The 15706-nt window shown below is 49.4% G+C and overlaps 1 protein-coding gene across 3 annotated transcripts in view; it reads left to right on the plus strand.

Annotated features, from left to right (window-relative positions):
* The window catches only part of large2 (LARGE xylosyl- and glucuronyltransferase 2), a 120168-nt gene that overhangs the window by 84199 nt on the left and 20263 nt on the right, over window positions 1–15706 (plus strand). For all 3 annotated transcript variants that reach the window (XM_028402119.1, XM_028402117.1, XM_028402116.1), the window contains one exon: window positions 7548–7652. The gene's annotated coding sequence lies outside the window, so the exon portion shown is untranslated. The remainder of the gene's footprint in view (window positions 1–7547; window positions 7653–15706) is intronic.

The raw sequence follows: 15706 nt of genomic DNA on the forward strand, positions 1-15706 counted from the left end.
TGGGACGTGTTGAACCTGTGCAGAGCTGTGGCAGAGTTTCTGTCAGCTGATAGATTGATTGGTCCACTGATCATTTCAGCTCTTAGAGAACAGTTTCTGACTTCATGTTAGCTCGGTCTTGAAGTTCCTCCTGGACATCCAGAAGCCAGTGTCCTCCTGCAGAAACCTGTGCCTCACTGATCGAAAGCAGAAACCAGCCTTTTGTAAATAAACACTTTTTATAGGCTGAAGCTTCTTGAACAGAGTCAGACTTCACCTGGAAGAATCCTCCTCTCTATATGTTTGCAGCGCTGTGTGTGGGCTGCAGCTCACCTCTCCACCTTCACACCCACACACACACTGCTGCAGCTCTGTCACGATGCGAGGTGTGTGTGTGGTGTGTGATGTGAGCTGTGTGATTCGTGACTGTTGTCTTTGCCTCTCCGTGCGTACGCCAAGGCCCGCTCATTACCCACGTGTTGCCGTCTTCATTGGGTGCGGCTAATGAAGCGATGAAATGAGACGTGGCGCCGGGTCGAAGCGGCGCACGGCTCGGTTCTCCGCCAAGGGTGAAGGAGAGATTAACAGTGAGAGGATGATTTAGACTTGTGTGTAAAAGCAGAAACAGCTGCTAATCTTGTTGATGAATAATTTAGCCTCCATTTAGGCAGCGTGTCTGAACTTAGTGAACCGGGGGTGGACCGCCAGAGACCTCCAGAGTAATCCTGCTTTTAGACTTTATCTCTGTGAGTGTGAGGAGTTTGTCTGACAGGAAACCTGAAGAAACTTTCCTATGCTTAGACCAACATGATGGATGATGATGGCTCAGAACATCTATAGTGTTTATATCAGTGCAGCCATCATCAGAGCCCCCCAGGTCCAAACTGGACATAGACCAGATTCCTAAGTCTTGTTATCCTCAACCTGAGAGAAGAGCCGTCCAGGTTCAGTTTTCAGACAGTCATCTCTGCCTCACATGGTACACTTACCATCAGGTCATTTACCTGCAGAACAATGAGCAGGTGACATGTGAATGACAGGCACCTCCTCCAGTTCCTCCAGGAGGATACTGAGGAGCTCCTAGGCCAACTGAGAGGTACAATCCCTCCATCAAATCTGGGGTCTGCCCTAAGGTCTCCTCCTGCTTAGACTTGGTTAGATGCACTTTACTGAGGAAGCATCCGGAGGCATCCTAACCCAGACCACCTCAGCTGGCACCTCTCAGCGTGGAGGTGCAGCCGCTCTACCCCTAGCTCCTCCCGGATGACTGAGTTTTTAAGGAAGAGTTCAGCCACCCTCCAGATGAAACTCATTGTAGTCGCTTGTATTCATCATCTCCTTCAGTCACTGCCCACAGCTCATAGCCATAGGTGAGGGCCAGAACGTTCGTCGAACAGTAAATTAGGAGTCTTGGAGAAGCCCGTCGCTTCATTCTGCCCCCATGAACAAGACTCGGACAGGGCATTCCACCCTTTTCCAGCTGAGAACCATGGTCTCTATATTTCAGGCTTGAATCTTGAATGCATTCTCAAATCCACAAAAGCACATGTGGACTTGTTAGGCAAACTCCAAGGCCCTTTTAGGACCTTAGATAGGGTCAAGAGGTGGTCCAGCCTTTCACAGACAGGACAGAACCTGTATGCAACACAGAGAAAGAGGCTGGGTAACATCTGCTAACCCTCCTCTTCTGGAGATTAAAGAAATAAAGACACAGTTCAGATGATATCAAGTGAAAGTGAGTTTTGAGGAGAGATTTAAGGGATGACTCAGCCAGCTTTGTTTCCTCGGGCAGGTCGCCCTGCAGCCTCGGGGCTCCGCCTGCAAACAGTCTGTCCGCTTTCATTTGAAGCCGGGACAGAATAAAAACACAGAGCTGTGTCGCCGGGGCTTTATAGGTCATTTATTTCTGTCTGTGTCTTGTTTTTTCAGGCGCAGGTCCGACATGAGGAACTTTTTTTTGTAAAGGATGAATAGGCTGTTTTTGCTACCAGAGGGCAGAGCTGTGTGCTGAAGGAGCCTGCATGTGCTTTTATTTCACTGCTGATCAGACTGAGCGTAATGTGATGCAGCGCTGATAAAGAAACACTCAGCACTGAAATCGGAGCGCCTCCATGATGGATCAGATCCTCCCGCTGAAGGCAGGCGACAGTTCTGATGGAGGGGGAAGGAGCCCCGATAAGACCGATCCAATCAGAGTTTGGATTTCTGCACTCAGGAAGCAGGAATCCTTCTTTTCTTCGGACTACCCGTTACACTTCATATCTGCTCCATACGAACATGATGGTATCACACAGCGGCTGCACGTGCATGATGTGAGTCTCCTGGTATACCAGGTGTTCTTTTGCACTGCTTGATCTGGAGGCCTTTGCACGTTCTCCCTGTGCCTGCGTGGGTTCTCTCCGGGTACTCCGGCTTCCTCCCACAGTCTAAAGACGTGCTAGGTTAATTGGTCACTCTGGGTGGGTTAATAGAAGATGGATGGATGGATCTGGGGGCCCTTTGAGTGGAGGTTAAGGTTGTGGAATTACTCACGGCGTACCCCAAGGTTCTAGTCTAGGTTCCTTTAAATTCCTCACCTTCTAGTGACAGGCATCACATGTTATGTTCTGATGCCCACTTTGAACTTCAGCAAGTTGTTTTCAGACATAAATGTGTTGAGTTGAGTTGAGTTGTGTTGTTTGAACAGGTGAACCTTGTAAAGTGGCTGTGAGTGGGTATCGACAGTTTAAACTGAAGCGGATGATGTCTGCAGGCCTCTTTTTCCTTAATATTCTCAGCATGTTTGGTGTGAAAGCTCAGGTTAGATGTTGGAATGAATTTAGGTTTCCAAAACTTAAATTCTCAGTTGCAGCTCAGAGAGCCGAGGACGCTGCTGCTGGGCGAAAATGCGAGAAGGAGGAGCCGAGATAAGAAAGATTTCCAGATGAGTTCAGGGACTCTGGGACAGATTCTGGCTGTGGTTGGAGGAGGAGGAGGAGGAGGAGGAGGGGTCGAGGGGGGTTAAAAGATTCGGCTTCACTTTTTCATCTGCTTGAAAGAAGAGGCAGCTCCCGTGGCTGCTCCTTTTCTCTCAGGCCAGAATATTCAGATTTTCAAAAGGAGGTTTTACCGTGCTTTTCACTCCTCGGCGAAGCGGCTCCTCTGAGGACGGATCAGAGAAATCTCCCACTTAAGCCCAGAGTCCGTCCACGTAATGATTGCACCCAGCGCGGCGTTCATTTCTCCGGATTATCCTCAAAATAAAACAGCAGCAAACAAGCAGTGACTGAGATCTTGTCAACACACACACACTCTGCATGCACGATTAACCCATCGACTCTCTGCTGCTTCAGTGTTTGGTGGAGCTGAAGAATAATGAGGTTATCACAGCTCCATGCTTCATTACTCCCAGCTCCTCTGATAACCCGCGCTGAGAAAGGAGGCGCTCAGGTTTAAGTTGCATGTTGTCTGGGAGGTGTGTATGTGTGTTTGTGTGTGTGTGTGTGAGAAGCCTCAGGGCACAGCAGCTAAGGTTCAGGAGCTCTGCTGTTTGCATCATGTCCTACACAGACCCACTGTAGAAGGGTTTTTCTTTTTTGGGGGTAAATACGTCAAATTACATCAAATATTTAGTTTGTTAATCTGTGATCAATGACTAAAACTGTTTTCAGAAACAAATGATTTTAAATTCTGTTCATGATTTCAGCCGTTGATGGACTATTGATGGATACATGTTTAGTTAGATTTCATTTCTATAGCTTTTTTTTAGTTTTTTCTTCTAGAATTCCGAAGTCTGACTTTCTGAATTCCTCTAAAAAGCAAAAATTCTGACTTTCACCTGTCGGACCTGTGCCGGTCTTACCGTCGTGTGCCTTCAGTTAGTGTGAGCCTCTGAGGTCGGACAGGAAACTGTTTGTTTTTCCAGACTAAGCAGTGACGCGTCGTTCACACACAAACTGAAGCCGTCTGTCACACGTCGGCGTCACACTCACACACAAGTGTGAAGGTGAAATCTGACACACAGCGTGTGCGCAGGCTCAACACACACACACTGTGTGTTAGCAACCTGCTCTGACATTTACACACAGATTAACCCTGTGCAGATAAAACCTGAAGAGATCCACAGGTCAGCAAATCAGAGTCCACGCTGACAGCTGTATGTACACAACGCTGAGCTGATCACTGACACAGACAACAAGGCAGGAAGGGGCGTCCCTGAGGCATGAGCTTCATGTTTCATCCAAATCGCCTCATTCTGTGGCACAAGATACAGCTTTTAAACAAAACCATTCCGTAATAAAACAAAAAAACCTCCAGGAAGCCATGACGGATTGACACCTGAGCAGCAGGACAGTTCAGAGAGTATTTGATGTGCAGACAGAACATGGAGGCTATAACATGTTAAGAACACGGTGTGGTTTGGATTGAATAAGTATAATCATAGTTTTGGTTACATATAATCCATCAGTCCTGGCTGTAATCATCAATGACATGCTGGACATTTCCTTAAAGCAGAGAGCGTGCTCTTAAACCTGCTGGTGGGTGTTAGAGGGAAGATTTTTGTCCTCACTTCACACATAGTTATATTTGTCTACGATCGATACCTCCATCTCCTCTTCACTGGGCCTTGGAGCGTCTTTTTTCCTCCATCTTTGGATGTTCCCTCCTCCTCCTCCTCCTCTTGGTTCTGCTCCTCTGTGCATCCCTCTCGCCTCTGTCCTGATTCTTGGGCTCAGCAGGGCTGCTGCCTGGCCACGTCCCCTCTGTGGGCCCATGAGGCCTCCTGAATTTAGCATTGACATCGATTTTCATGGCGTCTTTGACGAGTGGAAGCAGGACAGAAGATGCAAAGTTTCTGAGTTGGCGCGGGTTGTGACGTTCAATAAAATCAAACCAGAGAAGCGTGAAGTTTCGGGTGTGTGTGTGTGTCTCTTTGTGTTGGATGATGTGGGCTCGCTGGGCTTTGTGTGAGTTTTGCAGATCAATCCTGTTGTCATATATTATTTTTCTGTTGTTTTTTTTTTTTAAGAGAAGTCGCACATCAAAGTGTGTAGCTGAGAAAGCTGTTAATTGGATTCAGTCCGGTGTGACTCATGTTCGTGTTTAAGTCAGTTCAGTCGACATGATGTGCAAAATGAGTCGGAGCTGATTCTGTTTTAAATCATATCTGTTATTTCCAGGGTTGAGGTCAGTTTAATATCTTCAGTTTGATCCCTCACAGTTTAACAAAGGGCTTACTCATCTTCTAAATCTCATCATCTGCTTAACATCCATGCACAAATCTGAGCGACATGTATGGAACCGGTCTGCAGACATGCAGGTTATTATCTGCAGCCCGCCTAATGGGGTCACAGCAGAAAACATGGACGTTCCTCCAGTGGCAGCTTGTAAACCAGCTCTGACCAGACGACTGGAGCGTGTGTGTGTGAGGATCAGAGTCTGTTATAAACTTCCACCACAACCTAACCAATGTGTTTCAAACTGACCCAGAAAACACACATTGCAAGACAAATCAGAAGTAATAATGACTTCCTCTGAGGCCGGTCTCTGCTGCCAGCTGCAGGAGCAGGTCGTACACAAGTCACATTTCATGTCGTCATTGTCATGTCTGAGCTACATAAATCTAAGGGAATTAAATATGATCCAAATCACTGACTCTGCTGTTAAGAAAGAATGGAAGATCATTTAAAAAACCCTGTCATATAGACCTGCACTGCATCTGGCATCTGACCAAGAATGATCATTCTGAGTTCCCTGAACAGAAACCTGGCTGCGTCCATGTGTGTCTGTTACCTGTAGACGTTCTCTGGACTCACTGTTGTGTGTTGTAGAGGTCAGCAGACCAGGACACGTAAGTCCAGGCCTGCAGTGGAGCCGTGCGTGCAGCAGCGAGAGTGACGACCTTCCTGCCATGTTATACTGCGGACACCAAGGACGCTTTCAGAGGACTCTCATGTACAGACACGCACTCAGCTCACTTTTCGGGGCTCCGTTTATGAGCACATGTGGTCACATAGTCGCAGAAATCTGTGCTAAACATGAAGAATGGGATAATCAGATTTCTGGGTGCATGTAAACTAATCCCCCGATTCTGTTCTGTTTGCTGCCAACTAAAACAGAAAGACATTGAAATGAGCCATCTCACACCAGGCTCAGTTTGGGGAGGCGTACCCCTCCCCCTCCCCCTCCCTCCCCCCTCCCCCCGGGCCGTATTTAGCAGCTTTAATGGCTGCTGTTGTTTCACACTACGAGCCAATCTGGCCGTGCTCCTGGAGCCATCAGAGGGCTGTTAGCACACAAACAACAGCAGCACTCCCGCTATCAGCTGCAGTTAAAAACAGCCCGGGACCTCCTGCGGTTCGGGATGACTCCAGCGCCCCCCCCCCGCCTCCTCCTTGATGTGGATGCAGATTAGACCGTCGGCATGCGAGGTGGTGCTTTGTCACAGACTCCGGCTCGGATCGGGCCGCGGGGCAGGATTTCTCGGGGTTTCTGACAGGCCTCGTGTCGCCTCCCTCTGTTCAGTGCGGCTGCAGAGAGGAGCTGCCATCTGGACGGAGCACAGCGAGCGCCACGGAGGACAAAATAAAGACACAAGACTCTTTCTGTTGAGTTTTTCTTTCTTTCCATCTGCCTCTCTGTCCCTCCAGAGCCTCACTACACAGCGCCCCCCCCCTCCCAAAAGTCAACCATAATGAGCCCTGCCGGCAGACTTGGACTCATCATCATCAGTCAGACACCCGTTACAGTAACAGCCAGTGTTTCCATCTCAGTAAATCTGTACGACACACCAGTGATCCATCGTTTCAGCTTTAACCCTCTGAGCTCCAGACTGTGTCTGAGCCTCCGGACTCCTGACCAGTCAGTGTGTGCTCCATATCTGAACCTAAATATGACAACATCAGCTGTAAACATCCTGCAGACCAGCCGAATACTCGCTGATTTCCTGTCATGTGACTGCTCCTCACACACGACTCGATCGCCCTGCTGCCCTCAGCAACGCACTGTTTTTCGGTCGACTGACGATTTCCAGCTGTTCTGACTGAACTGTACTTCACAGATGATGCGTTTGAGGACCATCAGAAAGTCTGATGATTCCCTCTGCCTCTGATAAACAGTGTGATGTTTGCATTAACGGAGGAGAAGATGACAAAACCAAGGCTGTCACTTTACATTTACATTTGCAGAAGTGAGAATGTCAACCTGTCACGTCTGAAGCGCGCCGCATGATCAGACCTCTGCGTGCGCCGTGCAGCTTTCAGCACAGGAAGTGATGTGTGTGTGTGTGTGTAGCAGTGATGACCTAAAAATGCAAAACATGGAGTTCCCATGCGTGCGGTTTGATTGACAGGAGAAACTCTGGACTTCATGCACTAGAACTAAATTTAAGAAACAATGACAGTAATGAGGAGCTGTGTGTGCTGTGATTGACAGGTCTGTTTGATATTCAGCACAGGAAATCTCCATATTTCCTCTTTACTCATTCTTTGAACTAGTTTTTATTTGATATTTTCATATCTATATTTTTCTGCTGATGTGTCGTCGCTGCCTCACAGCTGCTGTCATCTCACCCTTGTTTTATTTTACAGACTGGATTTTCTCCCGGAGCTTCCTGCTGGAGCCGTGGGCTGCGACTGAGGAGCTTCTTCGTCACTTTGGTTTCCCCCTCTGTGGGATTTACATTAGTGGATCTGGTGAGGAACACTTCTCATGTCTTTCAGTGTGTGTGTGTGTCAGAGAATGAGACACAGGAGGATCATACACAGAGCCGGAGTGTTTGTAACTCCTGGATGTTTGCTTGTTGATTCCTGGTTTTTATGATTATCCTGCTGTGACGGTCGACACGACAGACATAAAAAAATGTTTCAGTTGTTTCCCACAACGCAGAGATAATTACACCAGCTTGTAATTTAGCATCATTTTGTCATTCCTGTGGAGGAAGCTGCGGTGAAGCTGAAACGTCATCCAGAGCAGTCAGCGCTCTGTAGATCAATACTGCAGTGAGGTGTGTTTTTCTGATGTGTGTGTGAGTTTGAGAAGAAGTGTTACAGTTTGTTTTTTGGCTGCTACAGACTTGTAAACCTCTGTCCACGTATTTTTAGTGGTTCTTTGTAGGCAGCATTAAAACTGAGGACTGTCTGTACAGGCGGCTGCCTCATAGGTTCATGGAAATATTATAAATGTTATGTTTAATGTGGTTTCTTTCTCAGTTTTTTGCCGAAATTTACAGTCTCACTTCAGTAATATTTTAGATTTGGTAAAAGGAGCCCTGGAATCAGTGTCAGACTGCTGTTTTAATCATATTAAAACTTCATATTTCCCATAATTCAGGTGGTTACTGACTCCACCTAAACTTGCAGGTAATCCAAGAATGGGTAGAGAGGCGGAGCTTGAGTAGAGCCATGTAAACTGCTTGGTAAACTGAGTTAGCTGCTGCCTAGATGGTGACTGCTCTTTAAGGAATATATGGTTAGCAGGCTAGTGTGGCTAACATCACTCCCTTCAGTGGCTCTTTCCGGCTCTCGGTGTGAGGAGGGGAGAGCTGGTTTATTCTTCATTTGAAGTGTTTGTTTCTGTCTCAGCGGAGGAAAGGCTTCACATGTGAGGTCTCTGTGAGGTCCGGCAGCGGGGAAGCATGGTGGCTGTTTGTGGTGTCAGTGGAGCCGACAGTTTGGGGCCATGTGAACACCTGGCGAGAGGCGGGAGCTGCTCTGATTAAACTCTGCTTTCCTCCTGTCGAGCTGCAGCTTCCTCTCTGCCACTTCTTCCCACACAGAGCGGCTCTGAAACGCAGTCACCACAGCATGTGCGTTTCGTGCCTGCATGCATTTCATCTGGGTGTAGTAAGAGGGAGGCCGTGTGCCATCCTCCTCCTCCTCCTCCTCCTCCTGGCTGCCGCCTGTTATTTAGAGTTTGGGAATTAACGTCCTCTGAAGTCTGTGCAGCAGCAGCGTGCTGTCACTCTCTGCACATAACACAGGCAGCTGAATCAGCTGGGAGGGGCTGCCTCCACCTGTGCTGAAGGCGTGCAGGATGCATGTAGGCGGCTTCTGGAGGCATTCGGATCCCAGTGTAACTATAATTTTCCTCTTGATAAGCCTCATGTCGTATGAAACGGGCACACCCTGCAGCTCCTCTGGTACCCATCCAGGACCAGGGGTGGTGTTTCTGCAGCTTTCCCTGAGTTGACTCGGCCTCTCTGCACTCACTGCTGCTTTTAGAAGGTTCACCCCGTGTTTAAGACTACAGCCAACTGGGATGTGTCGCCCAACCTGCTACATGCATGCAGTTCCTCCAGTGAAGACACCACCTGATCTTCCTGATGATCCGTCTTTACTTTTACATTTTGTCCCTTTCCTCTTTGGACCGGTCTGGACCGCAGCTGTCCTCTGTGCTGAGCAGCCAGTGGTTTTATACAAGTTGTAAAACTGAGACTGAATCAGGAGGAAGAGTGTAAAACGAGGCTGAAGCTGAGGAGATGATGCTGGTCTCTGCGGCTCTGTCACTGCAAACACTGACAGTGTCATTGTTTCTATTAAAAAGTTCGTCATTGGAGCCGTGCAAGATTGAATTAGCAGCTGTGTGTGTGTGTGTGAGTGTGTGTGTGTGAGTGTGTGTGTGTGTGTGTGAGTGAGTGTGTGAGTGTCTGTGACTGTGTGTGAGTGTGTGTGTGTGTGTGTGTGACTGTGTGTGAGTGTGTGAGTGTCTGTCTGTGTGTGTGTGTGTGTGTGTCTCTGCGTGTGTGTCTGTGTGTGTGTGTGAGAGTGTGTGAGTGTGTGAGTGTGTGTGTGAGTGTCTGTGTGTGTGTGTGTCTGTGTGTGAGTGTCTGTGTGTGTGTGAGTGTGTGTGTGTGTGTGTGTGAGTGTGTGTGTGTGTGTGTGTGAGTGTGTGTGTGTGTGTGTGAGTGTGTGTGTGAAGGTCCTGTGGGTAAATCATACTGAGACGCCGCTGACTGATTGATGGGCTCTGCTTGCAGCTACAGATGACCTGTAAGGCTCGTAATGAGACACACACACACACAGACACACACACACACAGACACTCACACACACAGACACACACACACACAGACACACACACACCCGAAAGCTTCTCTCTCCACCGCCATATTTCCCAGATAGAGGTGACCTGATGTGGCTGCAGGGCACTCACCCAGAATGCATCTCTCTCTCTCTCCCACACCTAATCCCCTCACCTCTGACCTCTGCATTGCACCCTGCCTCTGATTGGACAGATTACAAAAACCGAAGGTCATGTGATGCACTGATGGGGTCGCCTGGGCCGCGGGGAGGATAGAGGCGCTACGTTTAATTAGGTTTGGTTCCCAGGAGAGGTGGCGAGTTTGGGCCCCGGGGGGACTGAGAGGTGAAGTAAAGCCCCAAACCAGGGACTGACCGCACCGCCATAAATATTTGAGCACACGTAGGAATGGTTAGAAGTGGATTAATCAGCCTGTTTCCTGCAATTGTCACAAACACTGCAAATAAATGACATGAATACGTTCGGGAGGGTTTGTTGATGTATTTGTCGTCGGCGGCAGACGGAGCCGGTTGTTCACATTTAGATCAGAGATTGTGCTTTCGGGAAATTTCCATTTTTATGTTGATTCCTATCATTCGGATTTGTTTTGGTGATGCCAGAAGCACTTATGTAAATACACAACCTGTGCAGCTTTTACCAATGCTGTGGCATTTAAAGCAGATCTGACAGAAGCAGACGGGTTTTCAGACGTTTGTGAGTGAGGAGGAGCAGGATGGAGGCATCCATTTGTGTCTGTTGCCTGTCTGGTTGTTTCAGCTCCGAGCGGATCGGTGGTAGAAACGTGACGACATTCGTACAAACAGATCAGGTTTGCTGACTCCTAAACGACAGAAAATGAGGACGAAAAGAAAAACCCCGCAGTGATGCCAGCCGCGCATTCAGCTCCCCAAACAACTCCGCCTTCCCACAGTGCTCTGCTGTCTTCCTCTTCATAGAGAGTAAATGATGAGGCCCTCCTGTGAAGCCATCCGCCACATTTGTTGTGACTGTCGGAGGAATGAGGGGCGAAGATTGAAGGAGGGAAAAGTGACGAGCGAAGATTGAGAGAGACAACATGTGATTCGTACAGTGAAAAGGTTTATTAATGGATGTCTGCCACTCCTTCCCCTCACAGCATCTCACACACACAACCACACACACACACACACTCTCACACACACAGACACACACACACACACACACAGACACTCTCACACACACTCACACACACACAACCACACACACACACACACTCTCACACACACTCACACTCACACACACTCCCCCTCACTGTCAGAGAGATGAATCTCTGTTGGTGAATAGAAAGAAATGGAGCTGAGGCTCCGCCGGGGAAATGAACTCACAAGTATACTTAATCATTTACCTCCACCTAAGCCCCCCTCTCCCTCTCCCTCTCTCCCTCTCTCTCCCTCTCTCCCCCCTCTCTCCCTCACTCCCCCTCTCCCTCTCTCTCCCTCACTCCCCCCTCTCCCTCTCTCCCCCCTCTCTCTCTCCCTCACTCCCTCTCTCTCCCTCACTCTCTCCCTCTCTCCCTCACTCCCCCCTCTCCCTCTCCCTCTCTCTCCCTCCCTCTCTCCCTCTCTCCCCCTCTCTCTCTCCCCCTCTCCCTCTCTCTCCCTCACTCCCCCCTCTCCCTCTCTCCCCCCTCTCTCTCTCCCTCACTCCCTCTCTCTCCCTCACTCTCTCCCTCTCTCCCTCACTCCCCCCTCTCCCTCTCTCCCTCTCTCCCTCTCTCCTCTCTCCCTCTCTCTCTCCCTCACTCCCCTCTCCCTCTCCCTCTCTCTCCCTCACTCTCTCCCTCTCTCTCCCTCACTCCCCCCTCTCCCTCTCTCTCCCTCACTCTCTCCCTCTCTCTCCCTCACTCCCCCCTCTCCCTCTCTCTCCCTCACTCCCCCCTCTCCCTCTCTCTCCCTCACTCTCTCCCTCTCTCCCCCCTCTCCCTCTCCCTCACTCCCCCCTCTCCCCCTCTCCCTCCCTCACTCCCCCCTCTCCCTCTCTCCCTCTCTCTCCGTCACTCCCCCCTCACTCCCTCACTCCCCCTCCCCCTTTCTCTCCCTCTTTCTCCCCCCTCTCCCTCTCACTCCCTCTCTCTCCCTGTCTCCCCCCTCTCCCTCTCTCCCTCTCTCTCCCCCCTCTCCCTCTCTCCCTCTCTCTCCCCCCTCACTCCCTCACTCCCCCTCCCCCTCTCTCTCCCTCTTTCTCCCCCTCTCCCTCTCACTCCCTCTCTCTCCCTGTCTCCCCCCTCTCCCTCTCTCCCTCTCTCTCCCCCTTCTCCCCTCTCTCCCCCCTCTCCCTCTCCCTCTCTCCCTCTTTCTCCCCCTCTCCCCCTCTCTCTCTCTGGCAGTGTTTATTCCGCCCTCCTCTCGCCCTTTGGCATCTGACATTTGAACCAAAAAATTGCCAAACACCTCGCGGCGGCTTTGTGAGTCATCAGGACGCGTCAGTGTTTCCATAGAGGAGCCGGGCTGAAATGATATTTCACAGCTTTCCCTGATGGGCCTGCTGTTGCATAATTGCAGCTAAAATGAGTAAAAATAGATAAAGCACAGTGTAAAATAAGTCAAAGAGCAGAGTCCCCTCCGATGGGCTCATTCAGTTTTATTTATACAGCACCTTTTACAATCGGCATCGTCTCTGGGTGCCTTACAGAGACCCAGAGCCTGAACCCCGGAGCCAGCAGACAGAGGTGACATGAGGTGAGGACGGCCTCTTACATAAACACATGAGCTGTGAGAATTTGTCGTCATCGGTGGTGACCAACCATAACGCTGTGTTTATCATAATATTATAAATATACAGTCTCACATAATATGTAAAGCTGAGGCTTAAATCAATCACTGCATGGTTTTGATAAACTTCCTGTTCCATAGGGGGCGCTCTTTAGATTTTCCAGAATAAATGGGGTTCTATGAAGGCCACAGGGTTATTACAAGATCTGTGGGGCAAAGCAAGCCTCAGGCACCATGATCTCCTCAGAGATCTGAGGAGTCCGGCTGCCATGGAGGGAGGATCTCCTGTCACCATCAGTCCTAATCTGGACCAGTCAGCAGCCATTAGCTCAGTGCTGGTCTCTCGTTGTCAGAATTAGCTGTGAGAAAAATGAGAGGCCATTTTTAGCTAAACATAAAGAGTATTAAAGTCTGTTTAGTCTGTTTCTGACCGTCTGAGCAGAAGCATGCATATTAGTGGAGGTCTGGAGGCCATGTTGAGGGCTCCTCCTGTTCCTCCCTGCACAGAGGAGGAGGTAGCGGTCCTGCTGCCGGGTTGTTGCCCTCCTATGGCCCCCCTCCATGTCTCCTGGTGTACTGGCCTGTCTCCTGGTGTCTCTTGTCTCTTGCCACAGCTCTCAGTGATGTGCCGTCCTGGATGAGCCGCACTACCTGAGCAGCTTCTGTGGTTCCAGACAGCGCCTCATGCTACCTCTAGGGGTGAGAGCACTAACAAAATGCAAAAGTGTATATTGGCTCCATTCACATCTAATCATAGGGGATTATGTCACTGCGCCCTCTAGGTGAACTGCAGCCAAAAAAACACATTTTATTCTTGACTGTTTCTACCTGTGCAGAGCTGATATTGATCAGGATGTTTGGGTATTAATGGGAGGATAATACATGGATTCTTGACACCGGCGCCCTGAGCAGCTGACGGCTGAGAGCAGGAGGGCAGCGTGTCCTGGACAGAAATAGCAGCTTGTGACTCACCGCATTAACAGAAGCCAACGAGGCCTCTGAGCATCCAAGCGCAAGAAGGATGCTCTCAGAAACGCAGCGGTCCGATCCAGACAGGGTACCATGTGATGGATGCTGGCACATGTACACCAGCATGCTAGCAAAGCATACATTACATTTTTTTTTGTCTTGTAAACAGATTTATTTCTTTTTTCCTCTTGAATTTGTGCCTGTAATCTAAAATAAATCAGTATTTAAGCCTCAGTCGGTCCTCCTGCCTGACATCGTTCAGGTCAGGCTCGTGTTCTGAAGGCAGCAGTGAAATATACAAAGTCAGTGAAGACTGATTTGTTGTGCAGTCCTGACTGATGAACCAATAAATATCTAATTTTAGATCTGTCACAGTGCTTAGATTCTGATGGAGCCACCAGTTCAGTATAACAGGGGAGCCATGAAGGCTCTGTGTCCATCCAGGGTTTCACAGGAGGACAGAGTCCGTGTTTGAGTGCCTCCCCCTGGAAATGCTGCTGTGGACTGACTTCAGTTTAACATGTCGCGCTCTTCCTGCTTCTTACATCCAGCTCGTAAACACTGTGATATCTGCAGCTTTCACGTCACATGGCTTTGAGCCCGCCGCCTGGACGCAGTCCTGCAGGTGGAGTCTGATGCTGTGCACTGTGTGTGTGTAGGTTATGCAGAGCGCGTCATGCTGCTGTCTGCTCGTGTTATCGCTGACGACTGACAGCCATGACAGCAGAGAGCAGCTTATTAAGATGAAGGACAGGAGGAGGCTGCACAGAGGGTTAACCAGGCGGCCGTGTGTGTGTTTCTCATACATCATGCTCTCATGTTTTTTAGGGTTCTTGTTGTTTTTTATTGTCATGTCTGCAGCCAGTTAGGCCTTTAATACCCCGTTCACACTGGGGAAAAAATGTGGCTTAAGCAGGATTCGGTCGCATCCAGATCAATCCAGATGTGTTATTTTCTGAGTGTGAACACCTCGAATCCAGCTGTATCCAGTTTGATTTCAATTTTTGAATTGATTTGATTGAAATCAAACTGGATACAGCCGGATACAGCCGGCTCAAATGTGGCTCAGGTGTGAACGCAAATGTGGCGAGCGAATCCGGCTAGCGACATGCTACTTCCGGTTAGCGACGTGCTACTTCCGGTTAGCGATGTGCTACTTCCGGTTCACAGGACAAAAAAACGCATGGCACATGCGGTCCTACCACAGCGTGAACAGACTCTGTATATTACGAGGCGCCACCTAGTGGTTTGGAGGACAGCAAACACGCTGGATGAAGCCGGATTGAGTGCGGACACAAGTGTGTCCTAGCCAGATGTGAAAATAGGTCTGAACGCATCCAGCTTAAAGGCTGTCTGGGCTCAATCCTACTCTAGCTGGAATGACTTTCTCCAGTGTGAACGGGGCCAAAGTCTGGTCTTCATCTCCCTGGTCTAGTGTAGAGTAATGACAGCAGCGGGTGAGTTTCTGGGCAGCTGTGTTTTACGTGGCTTTGAGTCTTCTTGTTACCTTATGAAGCAGCTAGATCACACTCCAGGCTTCAAAGCAATGAGCTAGTTTGTTTTAGACCAATCAGCTCCCATTCAGCACGGTCTGCCATGTGCTGGTGTGCTTTATGTGCGAACAAACAAATGTACGTGTTTTTAAAACGCTGCAGGAGCTTCTCAGGGACGACAGGAGACGAGCGGCAGCTCCTGATAGGCTGAGTTATCTTTGGAAGGAGAGGAGGTGGAGAGGAGGTGGAGAGGAGGTGTTCGGAAAACAGATTTTCTACAAGAAAGTTTGCAGAGTGAAGACTTATCCTCAGTATTGATCGACAAACCTCCACAGATAGACAGGTAGCTGTTCTCTGTAGGACGTGATGCATGTTCTCAGGTGAACACACGGCAGCTGGCCGCTTATAATAGATCCTCAGAGGAACCTCTGACCCTCTCTGCTGTCCTGAAGCAGGACTCAGTGTGCATGAATCGGCAGCGTGTAGGCAGCCCCAAGTGCAGAAACACACACACAC

The sequence above is a fragment of the Parambassis ranga genome, chromosome 3 (genome assembly GCF_900634625.1).
Source record: "Parambassis ranga chromosome 3, fParRan2.1, whole genome shotgun sequence".
Classification (NCBI taxonomy): Eukaryota; Metazoa; Chordata; class Actinopteri; family Ambassidae; genus Parambassis; species Parambassis ranga.